Source organism: Manis javanica, chromosome 6 (genome assembly GCF_040802235.1).
Source record: "Manis javanica isolate MJ-LG chromosome 6, MJ_LKY, whole genome shotgun sequence".
NCBI classification, from domain to species: Eukaryota; Metazoa; Chordata; class Mammalia; order Pholidota; family Manidae; genus Manis; species Manis javanica.
This window is the reverse complement of record NC_133161.1, coordinates 54,760,625-54,783,717: the sequence shown is the minus strand read 5'-3', so window position 1 is coordinate 54,783,717 and position 23,093 is coordinate 54,760,625. Positions and strand designations below refer to the sequence as shown.

The window sequence follows — 23,093 nt, the reverse complement described above, 5'->3', positions numbered from 1 at the left end:
TAAGAATTCGTTCACCATGTAAGAACTTGTTCGTTATGCTTCAGAAGATTGGAGACTGATGAGAATTAGGCTTGAGATGGATTAAGGATTGTGCATTGAGCATTGACCCCCCTATACTGAATTTTATTGTTGTTAACAACCATTTGATCAATAAATATGAGAGATGCCCTCTCCAAAAAAAAAAAACAGGATAGATTAGTTCAAGTGAAAATAATGTATTAATTGAATAATGTAAAAGCCCCAACACATTCAAATTTTAAATCCTATAGCTCTTTGGGTTTCATGCATTTTTAAATGCATTTTAAAATGTCAACTCAGTAGAATTAAAACTTACATCTCTTCAACTTGGACAGGTCAGTAGTTCAGATAAAATAATAGTAATAATTGTAGTTAATATTTATTGACCCCTTATAAGTCAGTTTAATCCACTCAGTAGCCAAACAACTGTAATGATAATTGAGGCTTAGTAAGATTGTATTTTCCCAAGGAAATGCCACTGGGAAAAATGGCGATGGAGATTAGAGCTAAGCAGTTTAAATCAAGATCCCTTGTTTTTAATAGCAAGCCATAATGAGTATTGCTACTAATAAATTATGTACATATATTTTCTTCCTTGTTATAAAATAATATACGATGTAGAGTAATATAAATAGCTTATATGTGTACATATACACACATACATATGTATACAGATTCCATATTATAAATATGTGTTATATATTACAAACATTGTTTAACTTGTTCCAAGTCATAGAGAACTTTTGGAAGTCTAATTATATTTTGGGCCATAGACACTAAATCAAATATACAGAGACTTTGCAGACCCCTTTTTTTGTTCAAGAACATTAAATGAAACAAAATTGAAGCTGTGAATAACAAGTAGATGCTTCTTAGCCACTTAGAACTGTAAACAAAACAAAACAAAACAAAACAAAAACACCTCTCCTCTGTAATTTTTAGGACAAATTATAAATCCATTGAGTCAGATTTAGGAAATCACAGCATTTAGAACACACCATTTCAAAAGCATAGGAACTATTCAAAGATCTCCACTAGAGTTTAAATCAAATATAAAGCTATTTTTTCCTATTTAGTTCTCTCTAAATAGGAAAAAAAGGAAAATAAACATATAACTCAAGAAGGTATAATGGAAACAGGACAAAAAGTGAGAAGAAGGATTAATAAAGATAAAAGGGGAAATTTTTTAACTGTAACTTGAAAAACATTAGAATGGCTAATTGTATAGAGAAACTAGGCCAATGAAGTACAAAAAAAAAGATAGAGAAATTGCTACAGAACCCAGATTCAAAGAGATTTTGAAAAATATCTGAAAGTAACATGCAATATGCAATGTGAATACAAATAATTTGGCAATTAATTACAATGCACTATTATTTCTAAAAACATATAAATTGTGAATGTTATATGTTAAAAGTATTAACAGTTTAGACTGTTTAACAGCATCCCTAATTTTAATAGTATTCTGGAATATATATGTAATTCAATAAGGTATGTTAAAAAAAAGTCATAAATATTGAAAAAAGGTGAACAAAATTGTTATATATGTGATTATCTATCTGGATAATTTAAGAGTGAATTAAGTTAAAAACATATAAGAACCAATAGAAGAGTTATATAGAAATCTAGTTAAAATACTAAACAGTTAGGTGGGGTGGGAGGAGCAGCATGGGTCTTTTTAAATTTTTTTTATTTTTATTTTTTTAAGGTATTATTATACAATCTTATGCTCAGGTTCCACATGACCACATTGTGGTTACTAGATTCCCCCCATTATCAAGTCCCCACCACATACCATTTTTTTCTTATGTCTCATTGGCTTATTTGATTTTCTCTTGTGTTTTACCATTGTTTAAATGTGTTAGGTGTCCATTTGACAGCTTGTGCTCTTCTGAGAATGTACAAATTGAGTTAAAACAGTTACAGGCCTCATCCTTTAAGAATTTTGCGGTTCACTGAGAATACAGAACAGATACAAAGATGAGGACAGAGATATCTGTACAGATATCAAATACATAAATAAAATATTCTGCATCAAAAAAAAAATCTGGACATTGCAGTCACTGTCCATCAGCATAGTAAGATGCTATAGAGTCACTACTTGTCTTCTCTGTGCTATACTGCCTTCCCCATGATGCCTCCAACTACATTAAGTGTGCTAATTATAATGCCCCTTATTCCCCTTAACCCTCCCTAACCCCTTTCCCTTTGGTAACTGTTAGTCTGTTCTTGGGTTCTGTGAGTCTGCTGCTGTTTTGTTCCTTCAGTTTTTGCTTTGTTGTTATACTCCACAGATGAGTGAAATCATTTGGTACTTGTCTTTCTCCGCCTGGCTTATTTCACTGAGCATAATACCCTCTAACAATAGTAGGATTTGTTTTCTTCTATGGCTGAATAATATTGCACTGTGTATATGTACCACATCTTCTTTATCCATTTCATCTACTGATGGACACTTAGGTTGTTTCCATTTCTTGGCTATTGTAAATAGTGCTGCGATAAACATAGGGGTGCCTATGTCTTTTTGAACCTGGAATCCTGCACTCCTAAGGTAAATTCCTAGGAGTGGAATTCCTGCGTCAAATGGTATTTCTATTTTTAGTTTTTTGAGGAACCTCCATACTGCTTTCCACAGTGGTTGAACTAGTTCACATTCTCACCAGCACGGTAGGAGGGTTCAGCATGGGTCTTTACAAACCACAAAAATGATTCAGTTTATCACAGCTCCATGAACTTAGTCCAGTCACCAAATGTGGGTGAGATTCTGTTTGATGGGTTGGAATAACATGGTACTTTGATCCATTTAAGACATTAAAGGCCCCCTGTTGTACTATGCATTCAAGCCTGAAGCATGAAGCCAACCCTTTTTATTGTGAGTAATAGCTAGGACATATTTTTCTTCATATTGTTTTATTTCTTTGGCACTGAGTCTGAGGATGGTAAAATGGTTTGGTAAAAGTAATAAAATTAGTACAATCACTAAACAAAAATACTAAATATTCAAACATTAACAGTCAAAACCTCATTGAAAATACAAAATAACAAGATACAATTCAAAATAATAATAAAAATATAAAATAACTAAGAATAATTTTAACAAAAAATGTGTAGGATCTGTAAGAGGAAATTTAGGAAGACTAGGCATGTAAAGAAGATTTACTGATTGATAAATTTTACCAAGAAAAGATGGTTAGTCTCCTGTTAAAACTAATCAACATGTTTAATTTAATCCCAGTAAAAGTGCCAGTAGGAACTTTTTCTTTTTGAGGGTGAGATTTTGAAAAGCTGGTAGGGAATCATATAAGAGATTAAATTAGATACAAGGCTAAAAATAGGCTGAGTGCATACCAGATATCCCAAAGGAAATTGAGTGACATGTAAAGTTAGTGACCATATACCAGTAGGGTCTTGACATGAATAACACATCTCTTTCAAGATAATGCATTGCTTCTTAATGATGAAGGGCAGGAAATAGAATGGACAGACAAAGATAAATATGAGACCATTTCTCCTTCTAAGAGCTCTCTGTATTGTCCTGAAGGTAAATGTTTAACAACTAATTAAATACCTTGTGATGACTGTTATAATAAATGTGTGTTTATGAACACAGAAAGAACCACGATAATATTTGAATGGGGTTTTTCAGTATTGCTATTAGAAGAATGGGAAAATGTAATCCTGGAAGGTAAACCAGTATATGCAAAGAAGCAGAGCATGCTGAGGATTAGATTTCTGTAGCTGGAGTTAATGATGCAAATAGTGAGAGCCCAGATGGGAAAAAATTCCTCATTTATGAAGGACTTTCTCTGCTATTCTAAGAAAGTATGTCTTAATGTATACATATATATATATGTGTGTGTGTGTGTAGCTTTGAGTTTGTACATGTGCATAGTGAAGGAACAGAATCTTAAGGTGCAGTTTTGTTTATGCTACCAGCAATTTACCTTGTACCAATCTTTAACAATATTGTCACTATTATTATTTTAAATAACTTCATTTCGTTTTGAGCAGAAACTCTCTAGTAGAAAGAGCAGAATATAATGATGTCACTTCACCAAAAGACTTTGAGGCTGCATTGAAAAATATAGTAGGTGTTTACTGATTTTGGATTAAAAGCAATGCTTATATTTCTTAGATTAATACATGAAATAAGAGGAAAAGTAAATTGCATTCATCTATTGATACTTAAAGTAAGGAATTAATCTTAAATCACTTGTCTGTCTTTTGTTAAGTCTGGAGGTATTAAAAATCACAAAAGTTCTAATACATATCTTTATATGAGTATACACAGCAATTACTTGATTTTTCTTATAAAAGTATCCGCTAACACATGAGCAGAGACTCCTGAAACTTTTGACCTTCAAGTGTCTCCTAATGGACGCAAAGAGGGGAAGAAAATCACTTTTATGTGAACAGAGATGCCTTTGGCTTTTACTAGAAATAAATCACACTGAACGCAAATTAACTTACTAGAAAATAGATTTTATGTGTGCTCTTACTATTTATCAGACAGTAACATCAGGAATATATGAACAAAATAATTCTCAAAATAAATGAATTTCTTCCACTTGATTACTAATTATAGAAACTAATCTTGACTCTTTGGACTTGCTGCTAAATTGCTCATATTGAGAAGTACAAAGTGAAGACCCTGCTGTGCGGGTAAACTGATGACTCACTTTTAATATCAGGTTGAGCCAGGAACGCAAACTCTGCCAAGTTTACTCCACAGGGAGTCCACTTCAACCCACTCACATTTCCTAATAACAGCACTCTATTTCAGCAGTGCTGAAATAAGCTGCTTCTCTTTGGCATTTTGATTTGTAAATGAAGGTACCTTGTAAAGTAATGAATTGCAGTTATTCCTAGGCTAAAGTTTTAAAGCAGCAAGTTAAAACATCATCTATATCATGGCAACGGCATGCAGTTGTGTCCTAATGAAAATTAGAAGAGGCTCCCTTTTAGTACACTTTTTGCCCCCATTTTAGTTGCAAAATTATTCTACCTGCAGGACCAGAAAGATAATTTTGCTGTTATTTATAATATGAAGATGGCAGTAGGGAGGAGGCACATTTATAAATTTATGCTTGTAAAAATAGGAGTTGGGAAAATATTTAATTTATAAACCTGGGGCCAAGAAGTTTCACATGATGTAGGCCATGCATTTCTGTGTTTTGACATTGGGATTTAAGCTATCACACTGGTTAGGATTTTTATGACTCCTTTAGACATGTTTATTTGAAAACTCTCTGGCTTTTCTTGGTGAACTCCAGACATGCAAAAGTACCCTGAGGGCACACCCTCCCCTCTGGCAGGTTTGTTTCTAGTTTTTCTCCTTTTAGAACTCTCGGCTATGCCACTACTGCTGCCCAGATCAAAAGCCCCATGTTTACTGTCCTGCCCACTTGGTGGAAAATATAACTGGGTAAGCTTTGCATTAGGCTTCCTGCCTGAAAGATAAAATACTTTCTGTTCAGACCCGAAGATTGTCCTTAAAGAGGCTTGTTTTCGCAGATGAAGCTGCACTGCCACACTGATGGCAAATCCAGCAGCATTTTCAAATAGTAACAAATCACGGCTTTTGTTTTGTTTTTTTATAGTTCACTTCTCTCCCCTCTCACAACAGCACTGGGGTCCTTTGTAAAAGCCATTTTTAAGTACTTCAGTGCACATTGTTCTTCCTCAGACTGAAAGGGGCAGTTGGAAGTGCAAAGGACTGGTAATTTGAAATGCTTTAACTAAGCTTTGAGAGGTGACCCACATATCAATCACACTTCCTAAATTATGAGTGTGGTGCCCTCATGATACTGCAGGTGTATGTTCAGGGAATTAAAAACAATCCTTTAATTGATGAGATCCAAGAGTAGTCAACACTAAAAGACACAGTCTTTCTCAACAGCAGAATTTCAATTACCAGGTAGAAGCAGACATATCTAGTGGCCTATGCAGCCATCTGTAATTGTGCTCTATTACAGTACAGAATTGTTGGCTTTTTCTAACTAGAAATCCTGTTTTGTGACCTGAATTCATGAAGAATTCTCTATTCTACTTTGTAGAGAAAGCTGTTAGAAAGCAGAAGAGGAATGGAAGGGGAAAGGAAAAAGAAGGATAATGAGGAAGAGTAGGAAAAAGGTGGGAAAACAAAAATAAATAAAATAGATCACTCAATGGAAGACTGTATGTATCAAGATGTACATTCGAATATAACATAGAACATGGTAGAATAAGTCTAAAATAGCAATCACATCAATAAAGTGTATGGATTAGCACATCTATTAAAAGACAAAGTCTTCAATTATCTAAAAATCAGCATTTAACACTATGCTTCATATGTGAGACACACAAAAAACAGACTAGAAAGACCTGAAATGAGAGGACAATAATATAAGAACCAAATATAAATGAAATGAAGTAATGCCCCTGAATTTGATAACTGATTGTGTAGAATTCAGTCCAAAGATAATTAAAAGGTACAAAGAAGGACATTTTTAATGCCTAAGCTACAACTCAAAATGAAGAAAAAACAGTTATAAATATTTATATAACAATAACCTAGCAAATTTATAAAGCAGAAACAATAGAAGATATTTGGAGGAACAGACAGATAGACTAACAAAGGAAGATTTTAACATAAGTTGCTCCTTCAAAGGCAGACCTAGAGGACTAAAAAAAAAGTTGTTGAAGACTTAAACAACAAACCAATAAGATTATTCTGATAGAAATACAAATAATAAAACTTGTTAATAGAGAATACACCTTATTCTCCCAAAAACCTCAAAAGTTTGAAAAAATTGGAATAATGCAAATAGATTTTTCTAACTACAACCCAATAAGTTGATAATAGAAAATTTTTTAATTAAAAATTTTTCTCCACCTAGGTATACAAAGAAAAACACCTTGTCAATTCTTGAGAAATTTCAAAGTCAAAATGAAGAATTTTAAAAAAATAAAGGTGATAAAAATATGACATTAGACATTAGAAATTAAAGGTCCAGCTAAAACAATTATCAGTTAAATTTTAGTACTTAATTATATCAAAAATAATGAAAGAAAGTGAGTAAACTCCCACCTCAAAATCATGAAAAATAATGACTAACCCAAAGGAAAGTACAAGTATTTAATAAAGGTAAAAGAAGAAATTAACAAGTTAGGAAGTGAAAAGCCAGTAGAATCAGGAAAACACCAAAACAGAAAAACTATTTACCAAAAACAACAAAATAGAAAACAGAAAGCAAAAATAAAAGAAAAACCAAGTACACAAAATAATCAATCACTTAGAGAGCTAATTTAAACAATTCTTAAGAGACTTCTTTGTAGAACTCTATTTGAAAATCTAGATAAATTGATATTTTTCAGATATACCAGAATCAACCCCTGTAGTGATAATCAGTCTAAAACACATCAATGAAATAGAATAGAGAATGCATTTAAACTGTCTACACACATAAAAACACCAGACCCATGTAGTTTCACTGGGTAATTCTACAAAACATTAAAAGATCAGATCATCTCAATGCTACTAAACAATTTCAGGCCACAGAAAAAGAAATACTTCCAAGTTGGTTTCATGAAGCAAGCAGTATTTTAATCAAATCCTGATAATTAAAAAAAAAGAACTATAAGCCAAGATCACTTATGCAAATCAATGCAAAAAATATTAATATACAGAGTCTAATATCACATCAAAAAGTAACACAGCATGACCAATAGGATTTACTTTAGAAGTTCAAGGGTGGCTTAGTATTAGGAAATCCATTAATATAATTAATAATATCATTTCAATATATGAACTAAGTACATTTTACATATATATGTAATTTTCTTTATCCATTCATCTGTTAATGGACACTTAAGTTGTTTCCAGCTGTTGTGAATAATAATGCAATGAACACGGGGGTACAGGTAATCTCTTTGAGATAGTGATTTCATTTTATTTGAGAGTATTCCCATAAGTTGGATTCCTGCATCATCTGGTAGCTCTATTTTTAATTTTGTAGGGAACTTCCATACTGTGTTCCTTAGTGGCACTATGCCACTTTACATTCCCACCAACAGTGTATAAGGTTTCCCTCTTTTTCTGCACCCTGGTCAACAGTTATTATCTCTTGCCTTTTGATAGTAGCCATCCTAAGAGGTGTGAACAGATATCTCATTGTGGTTTTGATATGCATTGCCCTGATGATTAGTGGTATTGAGCAACTTTTCATATACCTAGTGGCCATTTGTATGTATTCTTTGGAAAAATGCCTATTCCATTCTTAACTTTAAATCAGCTTATCTGGTTTGATTTTTTTTTTTTTTGCTATTAAATTGTATGAATACCTTATTCTGTTTTGAATATTATCAACCCCTTATCAGATACATGGTTTGCAAATATTTTTCTGCCACCCCATAGGTTGTCTTTTCATTTTTTGTACATTGCTCCCTTTGCTACAAAGAAGCATTTTGCTCTGATATAGTCCCATTTGTTTAGTTTTGCTTTTTTTTGCTTTTACTTTTGGTGTCATATCCAAAACATTGCCAAGATCAATCAATGTCAAGGGATTTTTTTTGCCTATGTTTTCTTCTAGGAGTCTTTAATCTATATTGAGTCCATTTGAGTGCGTGGGGTAAGATAAAGGTCCAAATTAATTATTTTGCATGTGCACATCCAGTTTTCTCAACACAATTTATTGAAGATGCTATCCTTTCCCCATTGTGTATTCTTGGTGCCCTTGTCAAAGATGAGTTGTTTCTATAAGCATGGATTTAATTCTGGGCTCTCTATTCTGTTGCATTGATTTATGTGTATTTTTTTATGGTAGTAACATACTGTTCTGATTACTATAGCTGTGTAATATAATTTGAAAGCAGGCAATATGGTCCCTCTAGCCTTGTTCTTTTTTCTCAAGATTGCTTTGGCTATTTGAGGTCTATTGTGGTTCCATACAAATTTTAGGATATTTCTTTCTGTGTAAAATGCCATTGGAATTTTGATAGGGATTACTCTGAAGCTGTAGATTGCTTTTGGGTAGTATGCATATTTGAATGATATTAATTCTTTCAATTCATTTACATGAGATATCTTCCCATTTGTGTCTTCTTCAATCTTTCATCATATTTTATAGTTTTACATATGTTAATTCAGGATATGCTATAGGTAGCAACACAAATCACCAGAAAAAAAGAAAAAAAGCTTGTTAACAAGTGCTGCTGGCATAAATGAATGGTCTTATAGAGGAGAAAAATTAGATTCATTTTTTATACAATATGTCAAGGTAAATTTGACAAGGATCAGAAATTTAATTTTAAATAATAGGACCATAATGTACTAGAAAATAAAATCACAGGTGAATTCCCTTATATTTTGAGTCTATGGAAAACTTACCTATCACTAAAAATTCACTAATATAAAATAAAACAGTTGACAGATTACATAAAAATTCTTAAAATATGTCATGGAAAAATCCCTGCAAGTATAGTAAAATAAAAATTTCCAATTGTTAAAAATATTGGAAAATAAAATTGCAGACTGTATTAGTTTCCTATTACTCCTGAAACAAATCAACACCAATTTAGTGGATTAAAACAACATAAATTTGTTGTCTTATGGTTCAGGAGGTCAAAAATCTAAAATGATCTTCACTGGAGGGCTTCCTTCCTTCAGGAGGCACCAGGTGAAAAATCTATCCTCTCGCCTCTTCCAGATTCTAGAGGCTGCTTGTGTTCCTGGGTTCATGACCCCTTCTTTCATTGTCAGATCATTATGAGTTTCAGGTTTTAAAACACTTTATTACAGTGGTTTCTGGGAATTTTTATAATAAATAAGTACAATGACCTATTTTTCCAAGTCAACAAAGTTTCAGAAGCTTCTAAATCTCTGTCTACAAATGAAGCATGGTATTTAGAAGTATAGCATGGACTTTTAGTGGTATTATCTACATAACTATTCTGCCTTGTGTCCAAACAGTCCAGATTAGGGCTAGAAATGAGAAAAAATGGCCCCAAAGTCAGTTATACAATTCTCATCTCATTTTTTTATGCCACTCACAACTGATATTTTGAATTCTTGAAAGGAAATACATTAGATGATTTTTCTTGTCATGGTCTCTTTATGGGTAGTTCTGAATATTTTGAGTCTTGTAGTTTTCATGGTTGTAAGTTTGTACTGTGAAATGACTCTTATAAAGTGTATTATAATAAATATAAATATAACTTTATGAAGAATACAACATATTCAGTCAGCTTTCTCCCTTGTTGAATCCCTTTGTTTGGTTTGACCAAGGGAAAATTTTTCTACCCTGCTTCCTTAGATCCTCAATTTCCATCATCATCATTCGGTACAATTCAGTGATCGTGTTCTGCATCTCAGTCTTCGTTGGAATCATAATTGTCACTTTCATTAAGTAAAGATCAGTCAGTTACTTTGTGGAACTGGTCAAAGTGTAAAACATGTCAACTATAATCACTGTAATTCTAATGCTTTTACTGTTGGTATTGCTCTCAAATTGCCCTCACAAATATGCATGCATAGGTGCTCTCAAAGGCATGTATAAAAAATATATATAACATGTTGAGTACTTACTTTAAAGCTTCCTCCATTGTTCAGAAATTTTTGACTATATGGCTAGCAAGTGCCTCAGTTACTCAACCAGTTGGGGTTTTATTTATTAGGTTCTGCAGTACCAACCTTGTATGGGTACCAAAGAACTGAGTAAAACATTATTATATACATATACACCCATATAAGAAATTCCTTTTGTTAGTGAGGTATCCTCCCAAACCTTAGTATTGTGAGTAATTAGAATTGTTTTTAAGAGTTAAAATTTAAGAGTGACATATAACTGATTGGAGTATAATGTGCAAAAAAATCAAATTAGAAATACAGTCAATCTTTGCCTTCAAGATTTTGCTACTGAATAATTTAATATATAAACTTATTGAAAGGAAGAAGAGTTTCATTGGATAAAGGTTCATTGGGATGAAGGTTTTTAGCTACGAATTTAAAAAATGGTAGGCACACAGACAAATGTCAGCTCTTCAAAAAAAGTCCAAGAGAAAAGAGAATCTTTGCAAATGAACTTTTTTGTATTTTATACTCCTTCACAAAACCAACACATATGGTACAGAATGGAGGAGACTGTAAATAATGAAATTTAGTTTCTATCCTGTTATGAGATGGTTTCAACAACCTGTCTTACCAGCGTCCACTAAAGTTTTACTCTAGATCTCTTTTTGTGTGGTTCCATATATGTTGAGGAAACATCTATTTCCCATTTTATTCTTACAGAATGATGATAGGCTAATCAAAACATAAAATTAGCATTTTATTTCCTAGGAAAGTTATTATTTCTCATTGCAAATTAAAATTTTTTTTCTGGGTATGATTTACCTTAGCATTTAGGTTGACAGCAAAGAAAACTATGCTGATTTTGTAGAGCTGATTATTCTTGTTCATGTGACAAGTTCTTCCAAATTAGCAGATGATCATTCTTTTTTGATACAGCTCCCCCTTGATTTGCTGAAGTCATGTACATCCCCAAGAGGCAGATATACTATAGATATGCTGATAGAAATCAAGATTTTGGACTTTGTTAAACTGACCATTCAGTAAAAATTTTAATGAGTGCCTACCACGTATCACATTGATCTAACTGAGTGCCTGGGACATCTGAAAACAAAACAAACTTCCTGCCTGCATATTCTACCTCAGACTCTAGCAGTAATCCACAGACATCTGAGGTGTCTTCCTGGCAGCTTGCTGCTCTTTTTTCTGCCCACCAAGCTCAGATGTAATTAAATTATCTGCCTTTTCAAATAAGTAACGTCTACACCTAGATAATTCTAGGAAAAAGTATATCATTTCTAGTTCATTTTTTAAAATACCTTATTAGAAGTCACTTAAACATTCTGTTTCTCACAAAGTTTGAAGTTTTCCCATTCCTAGGAAACAGTTTTTCTTGGAAATTCAAATTTCCTGCCCATGCATTCTGAATCATAATTTTTTTTCTAATCAGAACCGTCATCTCTCTATGGGATTAAGCATTCAGCTGTGAAAGCATTGTTAAATTCTTCTTCTCCGTCTACTTAAATGATGACTTGGCTTCCTCATACAGCAGTATTCTTCCAAAAACTTCCTTTGGATTTTTATGCAAAGAGAAGGAAGTGTAGCTTTTAATGAAAAAAATAATAATTCTAGATTTTTGTACACATACAGAACTCTTTCTAGAGCCAAGAAGTTTTACGTAAGTGCATTCATGGGCTGTGATGGGTGATGCATTAGACTCTTAAAAGGCATCAGCGAGTACTTCTATCAAAATTGTCTTCAGTTCAGACCTCCACACGAGCACAAAATCCTTTCTCAAAGTCAGCAACTTATTATATTATAGTACATGATATTTTAGAACTGAGACACACTGATTAAAACAAAGTCGAAAGTTGGGTAATTGACCTCATATGTATTCATGTATTTATGAAATAATCCCAGAGAAGTGGCAGTATGGTTTTGCATTTATGTTTAGTCTCAGCTTCTTTCTTTTTTCCAAGTTCAGCCCATTTCCCCCCACCACTAAACTTTCTCATGTTTTCTTCATCCTCTATATCCTTACTGTCCTAGTTCATCCTTTATCATCTCAGACTAGACCATGTCAATACTCTTCTTAACTCAGAGCTACTACAATGGTTGATGGACTGGAACCAGGTTAGTGCAGAAACTGAGTTTAAGCATTTAGAGGTATTACAGCATTTTGACATTTTGGGGAATTCTAAGAATGCAATAATTGGATTTGTCTCATTGAATAGGTTGTGGGCCATTTAGGGTGTTGTTAAACTCTTACAGTGAGTGGCATGTGGCACAAGCTGAGTACTAGTGATATGCAGTATGACCACATATTGGTCTGCAGCCATTTGGAAACTAAAACAAAACAAAATGAGTAAATAAAAAATTATCCAACAAAAATGTCTTGAAAAGAACTGACCTAATTGCTCTGTCTTCCTTCTGTTCCAAAATAATTTATCAATGGCTGCCAGTAAGTACAAAATAAAGTCATTGCCCTTTGTCATGTCATGTAAGACTCACCATTGTCTTTTCCTTTTTTTGGTTTCTCTGTTCATTGCTCTCTCACACACAGTAAGCAACAGAAATGCCAAACTGCTTGTGTGCCATGGCAGGCCATGTGCCATTTATACTGCTAAGTCTTTGCTCAAACAGATGTCTCCTCCAGTATAACACCTCCCTTGTAAACCCAGACTGGTTTTATTATGTCTCCTTTCTCCTATATTCTCTGTGTATGTGCTTACTCTTACATATGCTCCAGCAGAACATCACTGTTTGTCTCCCGCATGACAAGGTGAGCCCTTTGAGGCAGGCATGGTGTTATTTCCCTCGTTATGAAGCCCCTGCTTGTCAAAGTAGACATTCAGTACAAGATGGTGAAATTAATGAATGACTAATGTATATTATGCAAGAGTCAAGATACCTGGCTTTAAGGTCTACCTCTGTAGTAGGCATAATGTTCCCTTGGGTAAACTTGCAAGTTAAATTTTCTGCTCAAGAATGCACTCAAATGCAAAGATGAGGGTTTACACTCAGTGATTTCTAGTATCATGTCAATAAAATTAGAGGCTCTATATTTTGAGAATTATGTATACACCTTTAAGTTATGAAAATATTTCACTTTTCATTCTTTATTCTGATCTCTCCTAATCCCTTGGACCAGCAGAATCATTTACCAAGAGGAGAAATCTTCAATTATTGTCACAGAAGCTTTTCAATCGTATTAATTCTACTTTTCAGTACCATTGTTTTCCCCTAATGAGTTCATCTTATACATGCACTCAATGTAAAGTAATAATGAATTATTAATGAAATTCCTTTCCAAATGAACATTGCAGGAATTTGGACAAGTTTGAAAAATACTGGAAACTTTTCAGTCCTTTTTGTTTAAAAGCCACGCAGGTAATAAACCTATATTAGGCTTTTAATAGAAATTCTAACAGCTTGAGAAGTACCAAAATATATACATATAAAATAAAAAGGCTTCCACATAGATGTATAAAGTTATGTAAGTGATAGGCCAATTAAAATTATAAATGTGTTGAGAGTAATGTAGCAGACCACCTCCCTTTTTCCCATCTTCTCCTCCACCACACACACACTCAGAGACACCCTTCACTTTCCTTCCCTACCAGTGACCACCCAGATGCAGTTATGGTTACCTAAGGGTAATTCAGTTATATGACACATTCAAGTACTGGGTCATACACAGTGTGAGGTCATTATTTGGCACCCACATACATTAAATTTTAAAGCACTCCTTCCTTGGATTTGATCCAAGAATTATTTCATCAACACTTAGCACCCCAGCCACAGATAAAGAAGCAGAAGATGAAATATTACACTGAAATATGAATGAAAGGAGAGCCTGAATTGCAACATGGAGGAAGAAAGGGTTTCCTAACTACAGTGACCACAATTACCCTTCCAGTCCACACACTTGGTGAGTGTTCATATGCTTCAGAAGCTCGGTCAATGGACAAACACATCTCCACATTACTTTCAGCCCATGATTGTGGGCAGAAACAATTTGGGATGGATAAGTGTGAAGGGATGAAAGTGCTTAAGAGAACACCTAGAGCTGCTTGAGAGAAAATAGGACAAGACAAAGAATGGATAGCAGGCCTGGTTGTGAACACGAGGCAGCTGTGTTTTCTGAGAAGAAAGTAGGAAGACTTCTTTTTAAGCCTTCCAAGAGTTAGAGGTCTATTACCAAATCAGGTTTACCTTAGGAGATATTTAGCTATAGGAATATAACCAATAGAGAGAAACATGCTTAAAGCGTATAATACGTTGTCTTTTCTTCAAACAAACATTCTTCTTCTTCAAAGGATATAGACATAAATTTATACTGAAAACACTCAGGATTAATGAGGAAGAAAATAATTTATAAACTAGAAAGAGTTTTGAAAGTGATCTAAGTTGTTATGAGTGATATTCTTTAATACTTTTATAACTTTCAAGGATATACTTACATCTTTATGACTTTCAGGAATATTTATTAACTGTTGGTGACTGTTTGAGAACTGGGGATAAAATGATGAATACGGTGACTCAGCCCTGATGTCTTTAATAGCCACTGAGGAATATAGGCAAAAAGCAATCACAATAAACTGTGTAAGTGTTATGATAGGGAGGTAATAGGGGTTGCAAAAGGCATAGCAGGATCTCTTGAATCAGTCAAAAGGTGATGGGAAAATCAAAGAAAATGACGTTTTTTCCTAAAATGTGAAAGATGAGTAGAGTTTGTTTTCTTCTTGTTTAGTTGTTAAAAGGTACCAGGCCAGAGATCAGAAGAAGGTAGAAAGGACAGATGGGGAAAAAAATGCACACACCTGCAAAAGACAGTTTATCATAGCTACAGTATAGATGGCAAGATAGGGAGTAGCATGAAATGAGTCTTGAGAGGAAAGCAGAAAATCTGGTGAGGTCAAGAAAGCCCTTACGACAGTCATCATATAATTTATTACATAAACCACGATACTTTTGAGAATGAGAGGAGGCACTATTAATATGCCAGGACATAGCATAATTAGACTCATCATTTGGAAAGAGGTAGAAAGAATTTTAAATAGAAGGAAGGCATGCTGACATTTGGATTTTTTAAAATTCAATTGTAATGGAGAATGGTTAGGCAAGAGAGAAGGATGGGTATAGGGAGACTAGTGAGGAAAGTTTTGGATTAACTTGGATGACTGATGAATGTGACCTGAACTAGCAAAGTTTTGGCCATTTGAAGTGGAATAGCTATACTATGATTAAGAGGAAGTATAATTGGCAAAAATAACTGGAATTGGGATGGAAGGAGTGGGTTTGAGAAGTGCTAGAAGCTCAGGATCATTTACAAGTTGACTTAAGCAACAAAGTGTATGATGATGACATTAATTGATATCAGGAACATTGGGGGAGAATCCTTATTTGGGGAGGTAACTGTAGAAGGTGTTCAGTTTGTATCATACTGAGTTTGAGGGGGTTGGGAGAATTTTTCAGCAAAAAAAACTATTCCATAGACAGATTTCTACATAAGGAGATATAAAAGCAAGGGCCACTGACAGATAGAGAAAGGGGAAGGAATAATATTTTTAAAGAAGAGAATAAGGGCCTTAAACAAAATCTTGATGTTCTCCAACATTTAACAGTTGGGTATAAAAGGAAATATTGGCAAAGGAGGCTGAGAAAGCAACCAAAGAGACAGGAGAGTACAAACTTCTAAATGAGATGTCAAGGAAAATAAGGATTACAAGTAAACAGTGAATTCAGTCACAAATAGGTCATTCAGATTGCCATATGTTTTATCTCTTCTTTCACCTTTCTTTTTCTTTTGCTACATTTTGCTATATTGACTGTTACGTGGACTGCTCATTTCATTTCTTTGGCACTGATCTGTCAGAAATTTGTTGTAATTTTAACTCTATTAATGATAACACAAGCATTATATGAAAATCTACAGTACCCCCAACATATAATTAAATTAAAAATGAAACAATAATTTTTAACCCTGTTTTGTAAGAAAACATTATAGCTTTTTTTGGCTTGTATTTCTTCTTTCTCTTGCTTTTTTTTTTTCATTTATTTAACCTGAAATGGTAAATCCTAAAAAATTGGCCACAAAGTTATCTACTCTGTCTATTACTATGTTTTCTTTGCATTCTATTTTCATGGTATGATGATAATTATTTAGATGTCAGATCAAGTCCTCTTTCACAAATAATTATTTCATTTTCTTTTGCCTTCTGGAAACTGACAGATCTGGATATAAATGCTAGCCAAGTTTATATTGATAGCATGAGCTTAAGCAACTAGATAAATTCTACATGGCATTTTTCTTCAATGGAAAATTTCTGGCACGAATTAGTGTTCAGAAAGTGTTTATTTTCTCTGTGTCACTTTATTTCTGATCTTTAGCTTACTTGAATACTTGGTGTGAGTCCCTTTCTACTGCAACTCCCTAATTCTTGGGTTTTCTTCTTGATTGAGTCATCTGACAGCATTGACAACTCTGCAAGGAAAAACTACTATTTATTTTCCAAAACATTGTAAATCTGAGGATATCTTTATAAAACAATAAAAGTATTGAGTCATTATTCTCTCCATTGTCAAATCTTTTAAGATATTTTTTCATTGCCTTATGGAATTTTTATGGTTATGAAGCAGAAATATGAGACTGATTTGATTTTGCCTCCTAGAAAGTAACCTCTTTTCTTCCTTCTTGATGCTAGCAGAATTTTTTAATTTTGAAATTAAGATTTTTATAGTTTTCATTCACATATGTCCTATTAATTTAGCACACTGGCTTTACTTGAACAGTTTTGTGATCTCTTGGGCTCCCAAAACTTATCTTTTTGTGATCTGATAAGTTCTCCTTACCCATACAATGGGTTGTTATTTCTAACCTATTTGCATTGCTTTTCTACAGCTTGTAACCTGGATTTTTATGATTTGCCTCCCATTAATTCAACTTCCATTTTATGCTATTTCTTTATGTAATTTGTTCTCATTTCGTCTATCTCCCCAGTTTGTCTCCTTAATTGATAGATATTCTGAAATATTGCATGATTAGTAATATTTAAAAATTTCATTTATTTTCTTTGTTTTAAAATTTCACTAATCTTTATAGTGAAGAATAGAAGGAGAAAGTTTATGGAATTCTTGCCTAATAGCCTCTAATCTTTTTGTATTAAGTAGGGGACAAGGTATCTGCTAAGAGTGAAGGTAGAAAGCGTGAATAGAGAATTTGAGAAGACTGGAGAAGTAATGACATAGTTCTAGAAGGGAATGGAAAGGAAACTAGCCAAGACAAGAAAAAGAAGAGCTGAGCAAAATATAATATTTGGGTAAAACTGAGAACCATAAATTTGTGGTTTTTGCCCTCAGGGAGTGTAAAATCCAGTTGGGGAAATGAGAAATACTCAAACCATTACAACTCAAACAATGTACAATGGTATGTAATTGTAAATAAACAATACAGATAACTTTATGACTCAGACTTTTTTTTCTTCTTCTCAGAATGAGACATTCCCAAATACACAGGCAGAAACATTTTCTTCTTCCATCAAAATCTCTAAAAGGAATAACAAGCATGATCACATCTCCTGACTAGCCTACTCACTTTCTGACAAGCTTTCTTATAAATTTACCACTCACATTGGAATCAGAAATACCTAAATTTACTTCATTTGTATGTGTTTAAAATGTAGACCCTGAATTAATTTGCCCCTAAATTTTGGATACCTTTAACATCTAATTTTCAAATATAAGTATTAATAGATAAAAAAGAAAATGACTTCCTAAATATGCAGTTGTTTCGAAATAAAACTGCATACATTTGAGGCTGTCATATTTGACCTGAGCTTTTTAGTTTATATCCAGAAAATGTTTCATTTACAGTAACTATATACATTCTTAAGTAGCAGATTATGTTATTTATAATAACATAATATTACAAAAAAAGTGCCATAAAATTACCAAATGGGAAGCACATTTAGTAATATTTTATATGTGTGTGTGTGTGTGTGTGTATAATAGAGGTAAATTTTTATGGTAGTCATAGTAAGTAATGTATTGATAATGTCTTAATGCCTTTTAGATATTTTTAAAGATTACCATAAAGCATGAAAAGATTTATTCACTACCTTGCCTTATTGCACATTAACTCAAGACAAAACTAAAGAACCTACTGATTTATTGAGTCCTGGAGGTCAAAAATCTGGGGAATGAAGAAGCAGAAAGGAATGCCACAAATAAGAGAAATTTTGACAAGATGGAATGACACTGTTTTAAGGCTAATGTGGTAGCTGTTCTGGGATATAACAATGTACCAAGTAACAATTAGACATGGAGGAATTATGATTTTCATTAGAAATTCCCCAAAACAGGCATTACAATCTTTAAAAAGTATATAGAAAAATCTCTGGGTATGTTGTGGCAATGCTTGCACAAGCACCACCTGTATTCGTCTGCTTGTTCTGCTATTAACAAAATAGCACAGACTGAGTAGCCTAAACAACAGAAATTTATTTTCTCAACAGTTTGGAGGCTGGAAGTGCATGGGTAAGGGGCCAGCAAATGTGGTTCTGATAAGGCCTCTCTTCCTACCTGGTGAGGGCTGCCTTCTTGCTCTTTCCTCACATGGCCTTTCCTTAGTGCATGTGTGTATAGATGTAGGTATAGATATAGATACAGATGTAGATATACTAATATTTATATTAAGATACACTATGTATACACTAATGCTATTGGATCAGGGATCCCCCCTTGTGACCTCATTTAATTTTAATTACTTCCTTAAAGGCCTCATCTCCAGCCATCCTGGAGGTTAGGGCTTCAACATATGAATATAAAGGAGGGTACAGACATTTAGGCCATAACACCATCCATGGGATGGAATTACTGGAAAAACACTTCAGCTTTATTTAAAAGTGTCCCCTCCAAATGCATCATTTGGGAGCTATTTAAATAAGTTCTAAATACTTAAAATGAGTCACATTTTGAAACAGCTTTAGCCTCTTCCCTGTGCTTAGGACCTCTTTGAAACCTATTTGAGTCTCAGTTTTACCCTAACCCCTTCCCATAATCTGCTAGAGAGGTGGTGGGTGGTAGTGGAGGATGGAAAATTCAAGATCACACAGTAAGTGGCTCACACTGATCCTTTTAAGTGACCAAAGACTATCCTCTGCCCAGGCCAAAAATCTGGTGTCCAAAATCTGAATCCTTTCTCCCAAAAATATCAGTCACGATTATAGTTAGGGTAAAGGTGTTTTGTTTGAAGCACTCTCATCTTTGCGTAAGGAACCAGTCAGTTAGTTTACTTGGCACATTCAACAGCCTCTTTTTTCCTAAAGATGAGCTTGCCTAGATTTTACATGCTTAAAATATTTAACTTTGCTATTGCTTTCTGTGTTTGCTTTCTGAGTGCTATTTTGAGTAATAACACTTCAAATGTATGTAAATTCAATTTCTCTTCACACTTTACCTAAAATAATTTTAGGAAAATTGCCTTGAACTATGGATCTTGACAATAATTTTTATAACTTAATCTTTACTGATATTACTATTAAATAGTTATCCTAATAGTTCACTTGTCATCTGAACCTATTAATTAATTGAATTGCATTTTGTTTTTAACCTTCCCATTTATATTTCTGAGAGTTTTCTTTCATGCAGTATTTGAGGTGAGGAAGCCATTTACTGGACTGTTTTATATTTTCTTTTGTTTAATTTAATTTAAGACAAAATGTATTTCTGGAATGAACTCTTGCATAGCAATTGTGTCAAAAGCAAAGTATCTAATAACCTCTTCATTGCCTGTGCCACAGCTCACTATTAAAACATTTGCCCAGGGTATTAAAATGACATACAGAGTGATGTTTATTGCTGTGGAGTAAAAAGCCCTGCCTGTTTTTCCAGAAACTTGTTTCGTCTCAGTGCATGCTTAGATTACCTCCCCAATACGATTTCCATTTCTTGAGCCCAAGCCTCCTAGATGTACCATCCATGATCTGCCGACTTCTTGTTTTATGTACATCAAACAATGCAGGAATCGTTGGAGTATATTATTTTTAAAAACAGGTCTGGTACTTTCTTGGCTCTTCTGTAACTGTTATTATTGGAATTTTTACAATTTTATGGAATTCAATGGGACCCTACAATTTCCTTGAGTGTAGGATTTCTTCTTTCCTGTGTTTTTATGCCACAAAACTGCGTTTCAAAGAGAAACATGAGAAACACTCTTCTTTCTGAAAGGAATAAAAGGGCCTCAGCAAATTCCTAATCTAATTAACATCTTTAACAACTCAGACAATAAATTGACTGCAACTGCTCTTGAAGCTCTGTGCCACCTTGTTAAGCTCCTTTCCAAGACTGCTATAAATCAAAGGAGAAATGCTAGGGTCGTTGCACATGTTTGTTGGTTATTCCAATGTGAAAGGCTGATTGCTTTACCAACTGCCCATTTAGACTGGATACTATTTTAGACGTGTTTAGCATTTCAGGTTTGGAAAAGAGGCCCCTGTGAATGCACAGGATTATATGTTCAGTTCCTTAGGCCAAAATCTAATAACTTGGTTACCTAGCTTATTATACAGATTATGAACATTTTTCAAATAAAATAATGGATAAAGTAAAACATGGAAAAGGGGAAGGGACATGCCACCTTTCAATATTTGGTCAGAATGATGCTCTTGACATTCTTTAATTCCCTTTGTATCATGAATTTTTATGAAACATTGTTGGGGAACTCAGTTCACTCTGTGGTTGTGATATTGACATTCCTCTAAAAGTACTAGCTTATCATTTATATTGAGGTAAGTCAGTATTTTAATTTCAAGTGAACTTTTATACAGCAGAGATACAGATAGAAAGGCAGGTATTGGTTTATCATTTGAATGTAAATGTAATCCATTTGAACACATATTGCAGATAAATAAGCATTGTGGTAGACTTAACTGAAAGAGTTTTTTGCCCCTCGTCCAGATCATTTGTAGACAAGAACCACAGTATATACATGACTATCACCCTGGGATTTTAACCAATGTCTTTTTTTTTTAAAGCAATGTCTTTTATAAACCTCAAATTAAGGAGTTCCTCAAGGATACATCTTGAGCTGGTATAAAAGAAAGAAGACTAAGTATTTTATTGTCTAATTCAAAAAGAGTTTTAATTATTGTCACACAAAATTCAACCATCAAGTAAGTTAGTTGAAATAAAAAAAAAGAATAATCAGTTGTATTGCACTGTGTCAATAAAATAATGAGGAAGGGGTTCTGGTCTATCAGAAAAGAGAAAATAAAATAATAAAAAAATTAAGAAACATATCCTATCTCCTCATTAGTTATTAAAGAAGCATGAATGATAATATCCTTGAAAAATCATTTTACACCTATTTGTTACAAATGTATATAAATAAAAATAAGCAATGCCAGTTAAGTTGGTTAACTTTCATATACTGTTCATGGTATCAACAAGGGTCATGACTTTTTGGAAACCAATTTCATAATAAATCCATCTAACCAGTACTAATATCCAGTTATCCCAATGTGGTTATCTATAAAGGGAAATAATAAAGATGTTTAGAAAACATTATTTATAATTGCCAAACATTGACAACATGAAAGTGTGTGATGATAAATGAATGGTTAATTAAATTATGACACATCAACTAAATGTATATTAATTCACAATTTAAGTGATGATTATAAATATTATATACCACCATGGAAAAAAGGTAATGAGCTAATATCATGGGAAAAGAGCAGAATGAACATTTTGTGCATGCTATAATTACAGATATTTAGAAATATGCATGTAGAAAAGATGGGAAATAATGCTCAAGTATCATAGTAGCTGTTGTTTTGGTGTAGTGTTTTATGGATATTTTCCCTTTTCTGCTTTCCAAACTTTTAAATAATATGGTTATTAATATTATTTTATAAATTTTATAAAGCTTAATATGCTACATTTTTTAACCCATTGTAGATTAGTAGACAAAGGTTCAATGCAAATCACTATGTGGAAAATGGCCTCTGCCCTGCTTCCCAATATTGCATAAGTGTACCTTCATTTTTGGACTGTTCTGAGGGAGAGAGGAAATATCAAAGTTGTGAGGCCAAGTCCACCTACGCTTCAGGAACATTAATGTATCCTGAGAGTGAGTTGTAACTATAGGGGGTTTTATAGACTGACTCAATTGTCTGTTTCCACATCTTCAGGAGACAAGCTACAAAGTATTTTGTAAAAACATAATGTGAATTAAAGCTTGTGGAAAGTTTGATGTTTAAAATGATGGGTAAGTCAGCCAAGAGGCAGGCTGAAAGACTACAGCTGAGTTTTTGTTTTCTTTTTTTTTTTTTTTGTCCCAGTGTAAAATCACAAACCTTCCAAAGTAGCATTTGCCCTTTGGTGTTAGACTTGGCAGATGGAACCATCAAGGTCTGTGTTGTCTAGATGAGCTTCTTATTTCTTGATCAACTGTGAGATAGTGTTAGTTTTACATTTAAGGTTACCGTATATCTGCAGTTTAAGGAGAAAGCTTGGGATTTGCTCA

General features: G+C 33.5%; 1 long non-coding RNA gene across 2 annotated transcripts in view; it reads left to right on the top strand.

Moving 5' to 3' along the window:
* The window catches only part of LOC118972909 (uncharacterized), a 319,039-nt gene that overhangs the window by 266,501 nt on the left and 29,445 nt on the right, over window positions 1–23,093 (top strand). The gene's annotated exons all lie outside the window — the stretch shown is intronic.